Genomic DNA, 12,353 nt, shown 5'->3' with positions numbered 1-12,353 from the left:
GCAGGCAGGCAGGCAGCACTGTGCTGGCAAGACAGCGAGGTGGCAGAAAGGAGCGAAAATGCAGGTGAATTATTCCAGCCTGGTTGCTATGGCGATTAATCTGCATGGTGCGGGAAGCCAGCTACATCGTACTGCTGGCCCGGGTCACGAGAAATGCGGGTTAAATGGCCAGTTGATCTAAAATGTACACGATGATCAGTAGGGACCGCCGGTCCAGGGTCTTTATAAAACAGAGAGTAGCTAATATTATCCAAATAAGCACAAAGGTGGATAGATCACTTCTAATCTGCCGATTTGGGACCGTGCTTTGGGAAATGTGCTGGGTTTACAGTTTTAAATAGTGCAGAGCTGGAAGGCGAAAGGCGATGGCTCACTGAGAAATTAATTTGCCAAAGGCTGTCTTTAAATGCAGTTTTAGTGGATGGAGGAGGAGCATATCGGCGAATTTGGAGTCAGAAAACCGCCTGTAATGTTGTCACCCTCAATGATGTATTGTTTGGTTTTAAAACGTGAGGAAAGTGTACAGTAAGAGTAGGTGATGTCTCACCGATGGGCGGGTGGCGCAGTGTTTATCTCTGTGGCTCTGGGTTCAGTGCCGGACTTTGGAAAACTGTCCGCGTGGAGTTTGTGTGTTCTCCCCTGTGTTCGGTGGGTTTCCTCCCACACTCCAAAGACACGTGGGGAGGTGTTATGGAGCGTCTGCCTTCAAATGGACTGACGTCCCATCCTGGATGTATCCTGCCTTCCTTGCTGGGACGGGGTCCAGCTCCCCAGCGGACCCCGGATGGGCAGAAGCAGTGAGAAAACGGCTGGGTGGTGATGTTTTACAACCCATCTGCTGAGGCTGAATGGCATTCATCATCTCTCGTCAGTCTGCCGAATGGAAATGGAGTAAGTCACGAATGTGTGTTAGATCAGCTTATACAAGGTAACCTTCACCCAAAATAACTTTGTCATAACACCGGAAGTTTCTCCCGTTTAACCCTCTATCATTTAATACCAGCTTCATTCATCGCTAGACATTTCCCCCATCGCTTGTGATAAGGCTCTGGGTGTACATTCGTCATATAATATATAATAAGCCACAGACTACATTTGAGGCTGTCCTACAGCTGGGACAAGAGCATATTCCCTTGCAACATGGGGAAGCACTGCTGTGTGTCCTGATCCTGCGGTGTGAATCACAAAGGTCTTGGGGATATTGATTAAGTTGAATTAAGATTAAATTCATGTCAGGAATTTTGTCTGTATCACAGGGCCCTACAGTACATACCGTGAGGCTGACACTGGCGTTAATATCTATCACCCCAAGACAAAGTACACTGTTCCCTTCCATTTTTACATCAGATATCTTCACTTTATTTTTTGCTTTTGGTAGAGCAACTGATTGGCTGTGTTTTAACTGTCTGCAGACAGTATCCTTCCATGGTACGGCCCTGATTGAATTGAATGAAATGCTTTGGGGATTAATGCTTTGGGGTGCTCTGTGCCAAACGTCCTGCTCAAGACGATCGGTGAAAGTGTGCACACTTTACAGACGGCCGTGGTCAGAGTCTTGCCCTTGTCCGACCCTGAGGGTAGGTGCCCGGCGCTTCTCTTTTGCTTTTCTCCCGTGCCACGCTCTGCCCTCACTTTGTGTAGAGTGTAAAAATCACCTTTCCTCTCCCTCTGTGGACTACTGGTCTGTTTTATCCCAATACCACCTCTCCCTCGTGCGGCAACACAAACCTTATGCATTCCCAAGATCCCTCTGCACAGCAATAGTTTGAAACTGCTACAGTATTCCTGCAGATAGGGGGGGGATCAGAGGAAGTGTGTGTAAAGATGTCCTGGGTTTTGCTGAGGAGTCTTCCTGGTGATGTCCAGTGAGGGCTTGGGTGTCCCACTCGCTGTGTAGTTTCAGTCAAGCTGGCCATAGCTTTGTTAACACCTACTTTTAGTTATTTTTGAGCGACCTGAATCTCATTTGATACTGGATAGATGGCCATATCAGTTTAAACTTGATGGCTGAGGGAGCGTCTTATCTGTCGCCATCAAAAGGCGAATGCTCAACTCTGACAGGACCACAGCTACCAATGGGCTGCTTAAACAGCACATCTGTCATGGCAGTGTTTCCCAGCATGCATGTCTCTTAACGAATAGGTCATGGTTTGCATTTCCTAGGTAATTGTTGAAAGCACAAAGAGAATAGAGTAACACCCCTGTATACTTAGATTATGTTGACATAATTTAGTGATTTCTTCATTTCAAAGATAGCATGGCTAAATCCTGAGAATAAGACATTCACTCCATATATGAATATTTATATATTATCATGGTTGTGTATAAACGATTCATAAACTGTGGTGTGAGCCAAATGTGCAGTCAGGGGATTATAATATCATAAAGACTAGTTTATTCTGGTGGATGTTTCTGAAGTGTATGCAGAAGTATAATTTCTAAGAATACTAGTGACGGCATCTGGGTGATGCAAAACCATTAGGAGCCTTTAAGAGCTCCAGGAGGAAGTAATCTGAGTAATACTGGTACTGTGTTACTCTAGGGGTCTTCATGCTACACGTTAATGACAAATGACTGTAAAAGTGTGGCCTTTCAGAATGTTAGCATGTTTTTAAATTGGCTTTTGCGTTACGTAGAAATGGTGCAGTGATTAACTGTGCTGTGCTGGGGCCCTGGGTTTAATTCCAGAGGTGTCTTGCTATCTGCGTGGAGTTTGCCCGTTCTCCCCTTGTTAGTGTGGATTTCCTCTGGGTGCTCCGGTTTCTTCCCACAATCCAGAGACGTACTGGTAGGCTAATTGGCTTCCGGACAAATTGGCTCTTACATGCGCATGTGTGTGTGTTTAAATCAGTCCTGCCCTGTGATGGACTGGCGTTGCTTGGATAGGCTTCTGCTCTCCCACAGCCCTGAAATGGGTGAAGTAGGTAGAGATAAATGGATAGATGGCTCTTGGAGTCTTCACTTTGCAAAAGGACTCGATCTTTTGGCAATGAAGTAAGAAGGCTGTTCTTCTAGCATGACAGGAGCTGATAGCCCCACAGAGAATTGGCTATCCTCACACACTCTCCATAGACCAGAGCAACTCTCATCCTCGTGGACCAGGGACTCTGTGCAATAGGGGACAAAATGCAGACTAACGCTCAATTTTGACAACGGACAAACAACTCTACTGGAGAGATAAGAGTAGTGACAAATGATCTAGACTGCATATATTTCAGGTTATCTGATATCTGGATAGTTGGGGCATTTTCTTGCCCTCCTTTTAAGGGTCTCCTGATTGTAGTCCATGTGTCACTCTGTAGGGTAAAGTAGGAATGCTGACAGCACCATAGACCATGAGTGGGACTTCAGTTTTGATGGCATGACCCTCCTGATTTCTTAGGCTGCATTTGCAGATTTCAGGCGATGCTGTATTTCTTTGTCAATATCAGCCATCTATGAAAGATATCTCCCAAGGTATGGGAAGTGCTCCACATTCTTCAGACACTTATCATGAATCTAAATCAATAGCCCTGAAGTGTGCATTACGCATTTGCTGATGGAGAATTTCTGTCCTCTGAATGATAAGTCTCATCTTCACATACTTCACATCTGCCTCCGTAAACATGTCAACATGTCAATTAATAGGCCATCAATCCATTTATTGCAAAGTAAATATTGCGTCATCACCAGCATCCTGGAGTCTAATGACTGTAGTCACGGTGGTTTTAGTTTTGGACTGGAGTGATCGGAGATTAAATAATCTGTGGTCCATTCAGTAAATCAGCTCCACTTCAGAAAGAATCTTGTCTGTTATCGAATGGAATATGGCACTCTGAAATATTGTTTGATTCCCGCTCAGACTTCAAAGGGCCCTTGTAATGGATCTGCTAGTAAGAAGTACTGCATGCATATCATCATGAAACAGCTGGATGAAGACACATTTTGGAAGACATCCATGCTTCAGAAGGATCTTAAAGAGTGTCTCACAATTCACAGGGTGAAACTCCACCAAAGTGCCACACCATGCTCCAAATAAACCCTATCACCAGCTCTAACATGTAATAATAGTCCTATACATAATACCAGCTCTAACCCTAATGGTTATCTGAAGACAGGCTAATCCCAGCTCTATATACTGTATAATCCTACCTCTCACTTCAACACCTCATGCTTAACGTCAGACGTTAATGTTCAAAAGTTTAGAACTAAACCTCCAAATCTAACCACTACACATAACCCTAAACGTAATCTTTACTACAACTACTTTACAACAGTTATAATTTTTTAATTCATTTTTATGTTATTACCTTACCCCACGTTACCTCAACTATTTTACACCTAGCCTAGATCCCATGTCTAACAGTAACCATTAGCCTAAGCCTGGCCTTTATCTAACCCAAAGCCTTATTCCCAGTCCTACATCTAACAATAACTGTAAACGTAACTCTGTGAGAAATGCTAATCCTAATGTAATTCAGACTCTTCACTTTACTCTTAAAGGTGCTTTAGAGTAACGTACAGTATATAAAATATATGTATAAACTTACATAATAATGTAACAAATTTGGCCGCCCAGGCTGAGGGAGGTCTTCTTTAGCTTAGCCGGCAAGACCCCTGTTGAGTGACACAGGAGACCCGGGTTTGCACCCATGAGGTGGAGGGACAAACTGGGGTGAGAGCGGTGGGGGCACATGCCCCAGACCCCAAGTCTTTTATACTGGTGTCAGGAGTGGGATGGGATAGCCCTTCACTGAGGACGGCGAATTAAGCGGGGGAGAGTGTAACGAATATGCCCCTGCGCATAACAGGGATGCCGGCAAGACCCCTGTTGAGTGACGCCGGAGACCCGGGTTCGAGCCCATCTGGTGAGGGCACAAGCCCAAAACCCAAATCCATTACAATCTAGATTTTAAGCTAACCACTTCTTCCCATTCCAGTCATGGAGGAATCAGAGGCTGTTCTGGCAAGCAACAGATACAAGGCAGGATACACCCTGGACAAGACATCAGCCCATCACAGGACACATCTCTCTTCTGTGTATCTATCACTCACACCAGGCCTAACATAGTTACAAGCATCTCGTTGGACTGTGGGAGGAAACCAGGGCACCCAGAGGAAACCCCACACAAACTCCACACAGACAGCACCCCAGGTCTGGAATTGAACCCAGGGTCCCAGCCTTGCAACACAGCAATGCTCACCTCTGTGCCACCGTGCCACATTATTTTAAACCAAATCAGACGTTCAAAGATGTTCTGAAAACATTGCAACACGTTGTATCAAAATGTTGCAAGAATTCTTAAAATCAGGGTTGATAAGAATACGTGCCCTCACTGTCCCTATAATCATCATCATATGTCAAGAAACAATTGAGCCTCAGTACCAGGATCTGGATCAGACACCAGGTTATATTGGTTATATTGAAGCTGTAATATGTCTTCTGGCAGGGGGCAAACCTCCTGCGATCATTTCCCACTTTCTAGGAGTCTGCTCTCTCTCGGTTTCTGCACTGCAAGCGATGGGCTCACTAATTCTGTTTTTTTCCAAGGATGAGGTCGATAAAGCAGTGTCCTCTGGGTAGCTTCAGAAGTCCTGGGAAGAAACACACACACATAAGAGCAATGGGCTGTATTAAGCCCAGTTTTTTTTCCCAAGCAATGCATTAAATTCTTATCTACATTAAACGAATAGATTTTTAAATATGTTATCTGTGGCTGAGGCATTGGTTAGCAGGCCTACCGTACCACTAATTTAAAAGATTTTTAAAGGCTATGTTTCCATAATATTGATGTGTACTGTACATGGGGTAGCTTTTTCAGTTCCCTGGTAAATACACTTATAAGAGCTGTTCAAAGAAGTAGCCAATTTTTACATACGTACTTTTAAGTGCCTAACATTATTTCAAGAGATGAACAATATCCAGTTTAACAAGGATTTGCAGTGTTATTTGATTCGGATCTATGGTCCTTTTTTGTGTGTCTTTCTATTGTTAAGACTAAAATACTTATCAGTTCAAGATGACAAACATAAGTGTTACTTTAATATGAGGTGTTTAGAATACGATTCTGTAATTATACCAAAAAAAGTTTTTGGCTTGACACCTGAAGAAAACGACCTTGTTTTAACTTTCAATTGTTCTTTTTCTGCAAGTAATAGGATACCTTACTAGTGCAATGTGGCCTGTGTGAAGAGTTTGAATACTAAAGGTACCAAAGTGATGTACTGCTGATGTAGAGTATTTATATCACAGCGAACGGTATAAGCTGTGCAGTATGACACACATTCACATAGAAAAGTCACATAATGTCTAGAACTGAAATTGCACACATGCTAGTAATTAATGTGCAGGAAAAGAAAAGGAACAAACTCTATACTCTCCTGGGATTATTAGGATTTCATCCTGGAAATGGTGTTTTTTGGAATTTGATCAGAAAGAATATATCTCCATTTTTTTCCCACTGTTTTCCATTTAGTCTTGATTTTAGTTTATGATTTGAGCTCTTACACGTTGGCTGCAAAATATGTTTGGTAGCAGCATGGCAGCGACAAAACTAATTTCATTAATTTTCTTCCTTTTCAGCAAATTAAAGCCTGCAGCCAAGCAGTGTGGCCAGTAATTCTCTACTAATTCTCTGGAGATTGTAGGTAGAAGAATGGAAAATATTGCAAATATTTCAGCTCTGGCATTCATTAATCAGCTGTAATCCATTCAAATTTAGAATTACACTATTAGTATAATGTTTTTTTAAAGGATAGAATGAGTTTTGTTGCGAAGTTTTGTTCGTGGTCTGAAACTTTCAAACTGTGGTAATCGCCCTGTTAAATGTCACTCCTGGTGAAAAAAAAACAGAAAAACAACCACAGAAAGGAACCCAGATTTCCTCGAGTATTTAGAGAACAGCATGCCAGAAGGGTTCTCCAACAGTAGAGCCACGTCAAGGTTTTGTTGACACCAAGATGATTTTTGCTCACCGAGTGTGGCACGGGCATGTGGAGTGGTACTCTGATTGTTGTGTAAACTAGAGCCATAGATGTGGAGCTCCAGGTGTGATGGGTAGTTCCCACAGAGCTGCACCTGAAAGGACTGACGGCAGCCTGACCTCACACTGTCCTGCTCTACGTTGATCAGGTCCTTAGGCCTCACTTGCCGCCCTTCCTGGGGGCTCCTTCCAGCCGGACAACAAGCATCCTCGTGCTGCTATGGCAACACAAAGGCTTTTGTGCAAGAATGGGAATGTGATGGATGCGCTACAATCCAAACCTTTGCCCCTGCAAAGGTGATTGTAGGGCCTTGGTTTGAAGCCACCTAGTGGAGTGGAAATTAGACACACTTGGCTTAACTGATTACTGGGAATCCAGTGCGAGTGAAGTCCTGCGTGTGGAATAGATCACGTGTGATGGGTTCTGTGGGTAATTGGCCAGGACCATGGATTACACCTCTAGTCTGTATTAGCAGCCAGGAGGCAAATGCCTAGGAGTCTCCATTTATGTCCCTACAGGGTTGAGGAGACTGAGAGCTCTGAATTAATATGGAGAGCCTAGGTTGCACAAGTGCAGATTTCCGGCTTTACCAACAGCAGTCAGGCTTGCAGTGAAGTAGTGAAATAGTGAAATGATGAAAGCGTGATTAAAGAACTCGCATGGACTGTGATTAAGGATTTGTCCTTTTTTAAAAGAAAGATCCAGAGCGATCCGTTGCTCTTTCACCCAGGTACACTATTGCAGGATCTCATTGGGGAAGGTGATTAGTACTGATTAAAATATGTGGTAGCCAGGGGGTAAAAGGTCAAACCAACCATTCTGGGACCCCAGAGAGGTTCTGATAGCAAGACTCAGTGACTGCACTCCAGCGCGCAAGTGTTAAGGTGATTCCCTGACATTTTGTGGTTCTTGGGTCAGCCTTTTGGGTGGTCCCAGTGATCTTTTGTGGGATGAGTTGGGATGACAGGTAGAATCTAGAGCTCAGAGAACAGACAGGTGCTTCAGGTTCAGTCTCTACAAGTTTCAACCTTTTCCCAAGCATGCATTATAGACACAGACTGTGTTGCTGCTGGTGTTGGCCACACAGACACTGCTAAACGTCCATTTTCACTTTGATACTTAAGTAGGAGCCACACTAATAATAGCACATTTTAATCAGCTATAATGAATTAATGACATGTCTCTTCAATAAAATGTCATTGCACTTGCAGCAAAAACTTTGTGAATTTAACTGTTTAATGTGTTATCCAGTGTTCATTCAAGCATTTGTAAATGTATAGTTTTGATACATTTCTGTAATGTTGAGTTTTTTATATCACCTCTCCCAAACCAGTGATTTTTGCTGGCAGCAGATACACTGCTGATCACAGTTGCTACCAGTGTCCCAGTGGACTAAGCAACATGCTTTTACCAAGTGAAATACTTGAATTGGCAGCTGAAATTCACTAATAACATGTTGCCTTAATTAAACAAAAGGACACTTCTTCAGTGTTTGATCGTGAACATGGTACCATTTATAGTGGGTTTTTTTTTTTTACAGCAGAAGCAGCTTTTCGTGCTGTGAATCAAAATGAAATAACATAATACGGTGAGTATAATATAGTATATATTTGAGGGCAGCAGTCATTGCTCTAGAGAAGGACCTGAAACAGTGCCCTGCTTTCTCACAGCCTGTCTTTCTGGACAGTCGGCTGTCCTGTGACCTGTGGCACTCTGCAGCCCTCCCGCATGCTCTCGGTACGTGTCCTCTCTCTCTACTTGTATCCTGAACCTTTCCAGTCCTGAGCAGAGGAGACCATGAGGGGATCGGATACGAATATTCAGAGTCACTGACGGAAAGTCAAACCGGTGGATTTCTCCGGAGCAAATGGTAAAGCACAAACCGGAGGACACTACGTGGAAGTGCATTTAATCCTGAGAACTAAAGGCACTTCCTTGCCCGGAGAGTAGCGAGAGTCTGGAGCAGGTTACCCAGCCATGTTATTGAAGTCGAGACCCTGTCCTTTTTCAAGAAACAGCGGGATAAGATGGTTGGTCCAATCAACTAACAACTAGATGGGCCAGATGACCTTCTCTGATTTGTAACCTTATGTTCTTAGATAGCGGAGCACGTACAGAAATGAGATGCTTGAGCAGGGCAGGCAGGTTCATTCTGAAGCCGACAGGAAGCCAAGCACACACTCGAAGTGTCCCACATGGATGAGGACACTGCAGAGCAGTTGTTTACCCACAGGCGGTAGGGTGGTCTCAGTATTTTTTCTTTGTACCTCATATTTTCCTTTGACCCCACCCAAGCCTCTTCTCTCCGACATGTATGCATGGCTTGACATGATTATGTAGGGCGGTCTGGTGGTGCAGTGTTCAGCAGTGCAGTGTTCAGCAGTGCTACCGTCCAGCGCTGGGGCCCTGCGTTCCATTCCTGTGATGCTATCCTCCCACATGTCTCTGGGTGCTCTGTTTCCTCTGACTGTCCAAAGGCATGCTGGTAGGTGAATTGGCTTCTGGGAAAACGGGCCCTGGTGTGGGTGCCTGTGCTTGTGTCTGCCTGCCCTGTGATGGACTGGCTTATCATCCAGGATGTACCCCGCCTTGCGCCCACTGCCTGCTAGGATAGGCTCCCCCTTGACCCTGTACTGGATAAAGCCGTTAGGAAATGATGGAGGGAGGGAGAGGGCTCAGCGCAGGGTATCAACACCAGGAACCCTTCCTCGAGTCTTGTTTCCGGGGGTGTCTGCAGTTCGAGAGAGAGGCCTGCGACAGACAGTACATCCAGTTTCCTGCCTTCTCCTGGTGCGAGCAAGACCCCACTGGGCTGCAGGCCCCAGGGGGAGCACTGTTCTGTAGCACATGAAACAGGCTTACCCGACAAAACAGTCTGCCTACAAAGTAAAACAGTGGATGAGTGTGAGGAACCTTGTGGTATGTTAGAAATTGTGCAGTTATTAAGCATTATATATTGTCATTAGACATATTATGCAGTTTATTGTATGAAGCCTAGAAACGTATACAGGATCCTTACATTTCCAAAGCGCTTAGACAACTGTTGGGCCTTCCTGTGAGTTCCACTTTAATCCACCAGAGGGAGTGTCCTGCTCATCAAGCATTCTCCCTTTTAGGCTCTTGTTGTGGCAGGACAGAAATTACATTTTTCTGGCACAAGAATTAGAACTTGAGAAATTGCAATATGAGCAGCTGCAATTAACATTATATTATCGTCACTGCATAACACAATCCATGATACGGTGAGAACACAAGTACTGTAAGGTTACACAGGAGAAGATCCCATTGGGCCATTCAGATCATTTGAATGCTAGTATGATCCCAGGATCTCATCTAGCTGTTTCATGAAAGAGTTAGTATTAACTTGTGAGTATCTGTGTACAATTAAGTCATGGCAAAAGAAGCTTTTTTATATGCTCACTTTCAAAACCAATAATTTCAAAGCACATTTTACAAAACGTAAATTAGAAAGCTCAAATTGTCATTTCTTGTTTGAAAAGTGCGGTAATTATTCAGAAAAGATTCAGCCAAATCATTCTATCAATGATAACGGCTATCTGCATTTTTGGAAATGACAATAATCTACAATTAGAGACTAAGATATGGACAACAGTCAGTTTTGGTGCTTTTACAAAAGCTACAGGACCTTTGAACAAAGTTACGTCAGAGCAGTTTGTGTGAACTGAGATTAATTTGATATTGGTTTGGTATGTGGAGTGCCACAGATAACACATGGTTCTGTCTCAAATACCAAGTAGGCTAGGAATTACTGTAACAGGATAGATCTGTAGCATTAGTTTCAGGATGTCATTGTTACATGATCTGTAGCAATTAGTAATTAGTTTACACATTTTAAGAGCTACAGGCATCGTTCTGTCAATATCTTAACTTTACTCCTTCAAATTGTAATGTTTTACTCCTGATTTAAACAAATACCACAGCTGAACTGATGGCGATTCGTCATCTGTTTCAAAATAGAAGAAATAAAATACCATGTATACATTTCAGTCCTACATTTGGAAAAATTCATTTGCCTCTGTCACAAGAGTGACAGATTTGCCTCTGCTCACAACAGAAAAGGGGTGTAGCAGCCTGTTAGGGTGCTCAATGAGGATTTCTATTCAGTAGCTCATAGTGCACATGGGCCAGGTGTTGAATATGCTTTGCATTACGTGAAGAGTCCTTTTCAAAGACACTACATTTGTTAAATATAATTGTATAATTTTTCTATGACTATTTACTATTCCTATACATTTTAATTCTTATTTGCTCCAGTTAACTTGCTCAAACATTATTTGCAGAAGTAATAGACTGACCTGTAAATTAATTCAAATAAGTTTGGTAGCCACTGATTTTATTAATGTCCTTGATGAACTGTAACTAATTATTGATTTGCCAAAGAAAATGAAGATTTTCCAACACTTCATTGTGATGAAAATGTATGATTTGTATCGGATATATCAATAGCATAACTGTAAAAGATAATTATTAAAAGATAATTATTTTAAAAATGATCATATTTATTCTTACTCTGTAAGTACAGGGCCCTTGCTGTTGTGTCCCATTTTGTGAAGTTATGTTTAAAATAATACTGTTAAATGAATATTTAATATTTAATTAAAATGTAATATTACTAAACAGCATGTGAATGCTTAGGGGCAGCGTGATAGTTAGAATTGCTGCCTCATGGCGCTGGGCCCTGAATTCAAGCTCTGAGGTGCTGTCTGGGTGGAGTTTGTATGTTCTTCCTGTGTTCACATGGGTTTCCTCTGGGTGCTCCAGGTTCCTGCCACAGTCCACAGAGAAACTGGCGAGCTCATTGGCTTCTGGGGAAATTACCCCTGCTGTGAGTGTTGTTGTGCCTTTCTCCCAGTGGACTGGTGTCTCAGCCAGAGTGTATCCTCCCTTGCGCCTGTTGCTTGCTGGGATAGGCTCTGGCTCCCCCGTGATGCCTTGAATCTTAACTACACCTTGATGTGAAAGCTGTCAGAATCAGCATTATTGATCACCGTACAGAGCCCAAAGTTTTCATGTCGAACTAAAAAGTCTGCTTGAGCACCTTAAAGTACTGTACATTATTCTAAAATCAGATGTACAGATGCCTCTGATCTCAGATCATCTAGAATGCAGAGATACTTTCACTTTTATCAATTCACAAATGCTGTAACAATGATAATCCACGAGTTCAAAGAGCCATGATAAGTTATTGATTGTTCAGGGGGCTGGGTGTTCGATGTGTTTCTTAATGGATATTGTGATTGATCCTTTTCACACCAGCCTTTCCCATTCCTGTGCATAAAGAGAAGCAAATGCAGTATCTCAATATTACAATAAAGTAATAAGTCATAAACAAGGAGTGAATGTTTAGTATATGAGTCTCTGTTGTAAAA

At 42.9% G+C, this 12,353-nt stretch overlaps 1 protein-coding gene across 12 annotated transcripts in view; it reads left to right on the top strand.

Annotated features, from left to right (window-relative positions):
• The first annotated feature begins 41 nt into the window (after window positions 1-41).
• Window positions 42-12,353, top strand: part of dtna (dystrobrevin, alpha) — a 146,922-nt gene continuing 134,610 nt past the window's right edge. For 9 of the 12 annotated variants that reach the window (XM_088642504.1, XM_088642503.1, XM_088642500.1 and 6 more), the window contains exon 1: window positions 43-64. The gene's annotated coding sequence lies outside the window, so the exon portion shown is untranslated. Of the gene's footprint in view, window positions 65-12,353 lie in introns of all 12 variants that reach the window. The other 3 variants (XM_088642489.1, XM_088642498.1, XM_088642491.1) reach the window with 2 other exon arrangements.

The sequence above is a fragment of the Lepisosteus platostomus genome, chromosome 8 (assembly GCF_059453375.1).
Source record: "Lepisosteus platostomus isolate fLepPlt1 chromosome 8, fLepPlt1.hap1, whole genome shotgun sequence".
Lineage (NCBI taxonomy): Eukaryota > Metazoa > Chordata > Actinopteri > Semionotiformes > Lepisosteidae > Lepisosteus > Lepisosteus platostomus.
Note: the sequence above shows the minus strand (reverse complement) of the source record. Positions and strands in the feature narration are given on the sequence as shown.